The following is a 7424-nucleotide window of genomic DNA, read 5'->3' as shown; positions in this document are numbered from 1 at the left end:
TTTAATAAACTTATGTTGCCCTCTAGTGTTCAAGTGTAGTTTCAAAATACTTTAGAAATAGACTCATAGACTCTAGGACTGGAAGGGACCTCGAGAGGTCATCGAGTCCAGTCCCCTGCCCTCATGGCAGGACCAAATACTGTCTAGACCATCCCTGATAGACATTTATCTAACCTACTCTTAAATATCTCCAGCGATGGAGATTCCACAACTTCCCTAGGCAATCTATTCCAGTGTTTAACTACCCTGACAGTTAGGAACTTTTTCCTAATGTCCAACCTAAATCTCCCTTGCTGCAGTTTAAGCCCATTGCTTCTTGTTCTATCATTGGAGGCTAAGGTGAACAAGTTTTCTCCCTCCTCCTGATGACACCCTTTTAGATACCTGAAAACTGATATCAGGTCCCCTCTCAGTCTTCTCTTTTCCAAACTAAATAAACCCAATTCCTTCAGCCTTCCTTCATAGGTCATGTTCTCAAGACCTTTAATCATTCTTGTTGCTCTTCTCTGGACCCTCTCCAATTTCTCCACATCTTTCTTGAAATGTGGTGCCCAGAACTGGACACAATACTCCGGTTGAGGCCTAACCAGCGCAGAGTAAAGCGGAAGAATGACTTCTCATGTCTTGTTTACAACACACCTGTTAATGCATCCCAGAATCATGTTTGCTTTTTTTTGCAACAGTATCACACTGTTCACTCATATTAAGCTTGTGGTCCACTATGACCCCTAGATCTCTTTCAGCCATACTCCTTCCTAGACAGTCTCTTCCCATTCTGTATGTGTGAAACTGATTGTTCCTTCCTAAGTGGAGCACTTTGCATTTATCTTTATTGAACTTCATCCTGTTTACCTCAGACCATTTCTCCAATTTGTCCAGATCATTTTGAATTTTGACCGTCCTCCAGAGCAGTTGCAATCCCTCCCAGTTTGGTATCGTCCGCAAACTTAATAAGCCTACTTTCTATGCCAACATCTAAATCGTTGATGAAGATATTGAACAGAACCGGTCCCAAAACAGACCCCTGCGGAACCCCACTTGTTATACCTTTCCAGCAGGATTGGGAGCCATTAACAACTACTCTCTGAGTACGGTTATCCAGCCAGTTATGCACCCACCTTATAGTAGCCCCATCTAAATTGTACTTTCCTAGCTTATCTATAAGAATATCATGCGAAACTGTATCAAATGCCTTACTAAAGTCTAGGTATATCACATCCACCGCTTCTCCCTTATCCACAAGGCTCGTTATCCTATCAAAGAACGCTATCTGATTAGTTTGACACGATTTGTTCTTTACAAATCCATGCTGGCTATTCCCTATCACCTTACCACCTTCCAAGTGTTTGCAGATGATTTCTTTGATTACCTGCTCCATTATCTTCCCTGGCACAGAAGTTAAACTAACTGGTCTGTAGTTTCCTAGGTTGTTTTTATTTCCCTTTTTATAGATGGGCACTATATTTGCCCCCTTCCAGTCTTCTGGAATCTCCCCCGTCTCCCATGATTTCCCAAAGATAATAGCTAGAGGCTCAGATACCTCTTCCATTAACTCCTTGAGTATTCTAGGATGCATTCCATCAGGCCCTGGTGACTTGCAGGCATCTAACTTTTCTAAGTGATTTTTTACTTGCTCTTTCCTTATTTTCTCTTCTAAACCTACCCTCTTCCCGTAAGCATTCACTATACTAGACATTCCTTCAGACTTCTCAGTGAAGACCGAAACAAAGAAGTCATTAAGCATCTCTGCCATTTCCAAGTCTCCCGTTACTGTTACCCCCTCCTCATTGAGCAGTGGGCCTACCCTGTCCTTAGTCTTCCTCTTGCTTCTAATGTATTGATAAAAAGTCTTTCTTGTTTCCCTTTATTCCCATAGCTAGTTTGAGTTCATTTTGTGCCTTTGCTTTTCTAATCTTGCCTCTGCATTCCTGTGTTATTTGCCTATATTCATCCTTCGTGATCTGACCTAGTTTCCATTTTTTATATGCCGCCTTTTTATTTTGTAGGTCACGCAAGATCTCAAGGGTAAGCCAAGGTGGTCTTTTGCCACATTTTCTATCTTTCCTAACCATCGGAATAACTTGCTTTTGGGCCCTTAATAGCGTCCCTTTGAAAAACTGCCAACTTTCCTCAGTTGTTTTTCCCCTCAGTCTTAATTCCCATGGGACCTTGCCTATCAGCTCTCTGAGCTTACCAAAATCCGCCTTCCTGAAATCCATTGTCTCTATTCTGCTGTACTCCTTTCTACCCTTCCTTAGAATTGCAAATTCTATGATTTCATGATCACTTTCACCCAAGCTTTCTTCTACTTTTACATTCTCAACAAGTTCCTCCCTATTGGTTAAAATCAAGTCTAGAACAGCTTCCCCCCTAGTAGCTTTTTCAACTTTCTGAAATAAAAAGTTGTCTGCAATGCAGTCCAGGAACTTATTGGATAGTCTGTGCCCCGCGGTGTTATTTTCCCAACATATATCTGGATAGTTGAAGTCCCCCATCACCACCAAATCTTGGGCTTTGGATGATTTTGTTAGTTGTTTGAAAAAAGCCTCATCCACCTCTTCCGCCTGATTAGGTGGCCTGTAGTAGACTCCCAGCACAACATCACCTGTGTTTTTTACCCCTTTTAGCCTAACCCAGAGACTCTCCACCCTTCCGTCTCCTATGTCCATCTCCACCTCAGTCCAAGTGTGTACATTTTTAATATATAAGGCAACACCTCCTCCCTTTTTCCCCTGTCTATCCTTTCTGAGCAAACTATACCCATCCACACCAACATTCCAGTCGTGTGTATTATCCCACCAAGTTTCAGTAATGCCAATAATGTCATAGTTGTATTTATTTATTAGCACTTCCAGTTCTTCCTGCTTATTACCCATACTTCTTGCATTTGTATAAAGGCATCTAAGATACTGGTTTGATCTTGCCTCCCAGCTTCGCCCTGACCCTCCTTCCTCTCTGCCATTATAGCCCGTGCTCCCTCCTGTTTCCAACCCATCTCCCAGGTCTTGTTCCCCACTTACCTGTGGGCTTTGCTCACCTGTCCCCGTCGAACCTAGTTTAAATAGAAGAATGATCCATACAAGTTATGCAATGGCTTCTCTTTTGTACCTGGAACAAAATGAATCTCATAGACTGCAAGCAGTTTTTAGAAACTAAGAATTTTTAAAATAACTTGTTCCACTTCTTGTAGAAGCTCAAATCTCAACTCTGTTTCCTTACCATATTGGTCACTGCCAACATGCAGCTAATTTCCATGCGTGTACTGTTAAAATGTCAAATGTCTGTTTACTATCTCATTTAGATGCAATGTTTTAAGATTGTATTTTTAGTTACATTAACTTACCACTTGGGCCAGAGCCAGCCTTGGACAATACATACTGTGTCTGCCAACTATCAGCTTCTTCCAAAGAGAAGGCTATCCCAATTAATACCCCTTCCCCACCTGCCTCCAACAACCTCCTTACTACAATAAAGATTCACACTGGGAACTTCATGGCTTTAAACCATTGGCTCTCAAACTGTTTTTACTGGTGACCCCTTTCACATAGCAAACCTCTGAGTGCGACCCCCCCTTATACATTAAAAATATTTATATTTAACACCATTATAAATGCTGGAGGCAAAGCGAGGTTTGGGGTGGAGGTTGACAGCTCGCGACCCCCTATGTAATAACCTCATGACCCCCTGAGGGGTCCCAATCTCCAGTTTGAGAACCCCTGCTTTGGACAGCTGCTCCAGCAAGTGAGCTAAAAGGGAGCCTCCTTCTGGCCCAGACAGTAAAAGCTAAGCTCTTTCCACAGCATGTGTATGAGTAAATTGTCTGTCACGAAGAGATATGCAAATAGGGATTATTATTAAGCACATATGATGTATTAACAAGGTCTGCTGTCACAGACCATATTCAAGACTTCAAATAAATACTCACTGTCCTTTTAAAAGGAACATAGTCAACTTCAAATCTAGTCAGCCATCTTAAGAAGAAAGTTAGAAGTAGTTTCAGGCTCTGCTGCTCCCATGTCTCTCTGACTATATTTATCACTTCACAAACAGATTTTCGAAAAATGTTTTTCACCCATATTCCTTGCTAAGAGCCTCATATAAATAGTGGAAAAAAATAAACTGATTGCAGACATAGTGTTGTCAACTACACAAAGTGAGCTGATAAAATGGAAATGCTGTTCTCTCTATAATGTTTTTCATTTACCATAATCTAAGGCAGTGGTTTTCAAACTTCAGGCTGCGACAAATGCAAGGCATTGGGTCACCCTGTTCAGCATCCAGGGACCCTGGCAGTCGGCCAGTAAAAACTAGTAGTTCCTACCTGTTCGGATACTGTGCTGCACCCTGGAAGCAGCCAGCAGCAGGTCCGGCTTCTAGGTAGGGAGGCCACGGGGCTCTGCGCGCTGCCCCCACTCCGAGCACTGGCTCTGCACTCCCATTGGCCGGGAACCAGCCAATAGGAGCTGGGGGTGTGTGCCTGCAGGCGAGAGCCACTTTCGCGCCTCCGCCTAGGAGCCGGACCTGCTGTTGGCTGCTTCCGGGGCTCAGCATGGTTCATGGTGCCAGGACAGGCAGGAAGCGTACCTCTGCACCCTGTCTGTGCTGCTGACTGGGAGCCACTGGAGGTAAGCCCGTGCCCCAACCCCATGCCCCAATCCCCTGCACCAACCCTGAGCCACCCCCAAACCCAGAGCCCCCTCCTGCATCTCAAACCCTTCATCCTCAGCCCAATCCCAGAGCCTGCACCCCCAGCCCAGAGCTCTGACACCCCCCCACACCAACCCCCTGCCCCAGCCCAGAGCCCCCTCCCACACCCTGAACCCCCAATTCCTGGCTTACCCTGCAGCCCTCACCCCCACACCCCAACCCTCTGCCCCAGCCCTGAGCCCCCTCCCACACCCCAAACCCCTCATCCCCAGCTCCGCTGGGTCGTGGACATCAACAATTTTGTTCAACTGAGTCACCAGAAAAACAGTTTGAAAACCACAGATCTAAGGTGTTACCTAAAGTTACAGTGACACGTGCAGATTTAAGCATCATGAAGAAGCTGGTCTTGCCTCCATACAATGAAGTTCACTTAGAGCAAGTTTTCAACTTCTTTGTTTTGCATAAATTAATTTTTCTTCATAAATCTGTTAGTTTGAGTTAAAATTAAAGATGGATGCTTTAAGAAATTTATTCTAAGAAAATTATTTTTGTACTCGTTTAATCCCATCCAAAAAAACCTCATCTCAAGCACCAAATTTCACACACAGCCTAAGAACTAATTGGATATAGGTTACTTTTTAAATTTAAAAATGAATTATTTCCCCTTATTGATGATAATCCCATTTTTCTGTTGTTGATTATACTGGCTGTCAAATGGATGCTCTAGGATCTAGGCTTTTATTTAAAAAAAAAATGATTCTAGACTTCATGGTTGTGACAAGCCTTAAAAACAAGAATTGGATGCTACAAACCCTGTCATCCCATCCCACTCACCGTTGCGTCTCACAGCTATGCCTCCTGAATGTGGCTGTTCACTCCCACAAAGTCCATGTGTTGAATGCCTGTGGGTGTTAACAGTCATGTAGTAGAGGCATGAGAGGAGGGTTGCCACCTGATCAGGTTTTCCCAGGATCATCCCTATTTTGAAGTAGCTATCCTGGGAAATCTGCAAGAATGCTCAGTACACACTGCCAGCTGTCTAGTTTTATGGGCTCACGATCCTTTCGGATGTTCCAGGTTTTTGTACCTCAGAAGTGACAACTCTATGCGAATGAAAATACGTGTGTGGAGGGGGGTATAAGAGTGCTGGGAATGAGGGGACAGGGTTGTGCAGTGGGCCTGGAATGAAATGTGAGCTCAGCACTGGGACAGCAGTGCTGCCTGGGTTCCCTAGTGTGCTGAGACAGCTTAGAGCTTCTTCTGCTAAACTCAAAAGATATATGGGCTTGCTGAGACGTTTCTATTGATTGGAGGAGGCATTTCTGACAGCTGGACAGATCTGTGTGATGTAGTCATAGCTGTCCTTTAAATGTTCTTATTTACCAGCAATAGTTATGAAACTGAAGATTGCCTATCTCCCATTGTCCTCTTTATTGATAGCAACCCTGTTGCTGTGAACTCCATCAGAAGCCTGTGCATGCTCTTTGATTAGATGTTTAGTCATACCAACTTAGGGATAGAGCAGAATCTTTTACAGGCACACTAGGTCATGCTTTTGTCCCGAAGAAACTTGAATGCAGCTTGCTTTACTTTGCAATGACAAAGCAGGTTCTCTCTCTGACACGGCAAAGAACAGAAGTCAGAGATTAGTATCCCTATGGAAGGGGCAGAGTGAAATTTGTTGTGCGTGATGGAGAATTAGCGGCAGTGGCAAGACCCATGCCTGCAAGCAGTTGAATAGAAGATATATGGTGTTAGGTGACTTAGCCTTTCATTTCCTTGATTTTATATCTGGTATGTTTATGTGTGTAGCAACCTTTACTCTTACACCATGAAGATTTTCATATGAATGATTTCTTTGTAAAGTTTGAAGTGTCCCTCTAAGTCAGGGGTCTCAAACACGTGGCCCATGAGGTTATTTTCTGTGGCTAGTAAGCTCCTTGCGGCCTCCCTCAGCATTTACCTAGAGTGGCTCCGGCCCGATGTGCACCGGGAGGAGGGCAGGCTCCCTTCCTGCCTTGCCCCCATGCCGTTCTGGGAAGCCCAGGGAACCTGGGGAAGGAGAGGTGCAGGGGTGTGTGTTGATATTGCTTCAGGCACCACCCCTAGCAGCTCCCATTGGCTCTGGTTCCCCATTCCTGGCCAATGGGAGATGCTGGGGGCGGTGCCTGAAGCAACAGCAACACACACACACCCCTGTGCCCCTGCTCCCCAACGTTCCAGCTGCTTCCCGGAGAGGCACAGGGGCAGGGCTGGCAGTCGAACCCCCTGCCCCGAGCCCCTTTCCGCACCCTGCAACCCGACCCCTACCACACCCCTCCTGCACTCCAGCCCACTGCCCTGACCCCCGCTGCACCGCGATCCCCTGCCATACCCCGCACCCTGACCCCCTGCCCTGAGCCTCCTTCTGCACCCCAGCCTCCTTCCCTGAGCCACCTGCTGCACCCCTCCTGCACTGATCCCCTGCCCTGACTCCCTGCCACACCCCTCTCTCCTCCTGCACCCCACACCTCAACCCACTGCCCTGAGCCCCCTGCCACACCCCAATCCCTTGCCCTGACTCCCTGCCACACCCCTCACCCCTCCTGCACCCCACACCCCACTCCCTTCCCTGAGCCTCTGCCCCACCCCTCCTGCACCTGACTCCCTGCCACACCCCTCACCCCTCCTGCACCCCACACCCCGCTCTACCCCACATCCCTCCTGTGCCCCCTGGGGGCAGGGAGGGGGCAGAGTTGGGGTGGGGATTTCAGGGAAGGGTTTGGAATGGGGGCAGG

This window comes from Gopherus evgoodei, chromosome 1 (assembly GCF_007399415.2).
Source record: "Gopherus evgoodei ecotype Sinaloan lineage chromosome 1, rGopEvg1_v1.p, whole genome shotgun sequence".
Taxonomy (NCBI): domain Eukaryota; kingdom Metazoa; phylum Chordata; order Testudines; family Testudinidae; genus Gopherus; species Gopherus evgoodei.
This window is presented reverse-complemented; position numbering follows the sequence as displayed.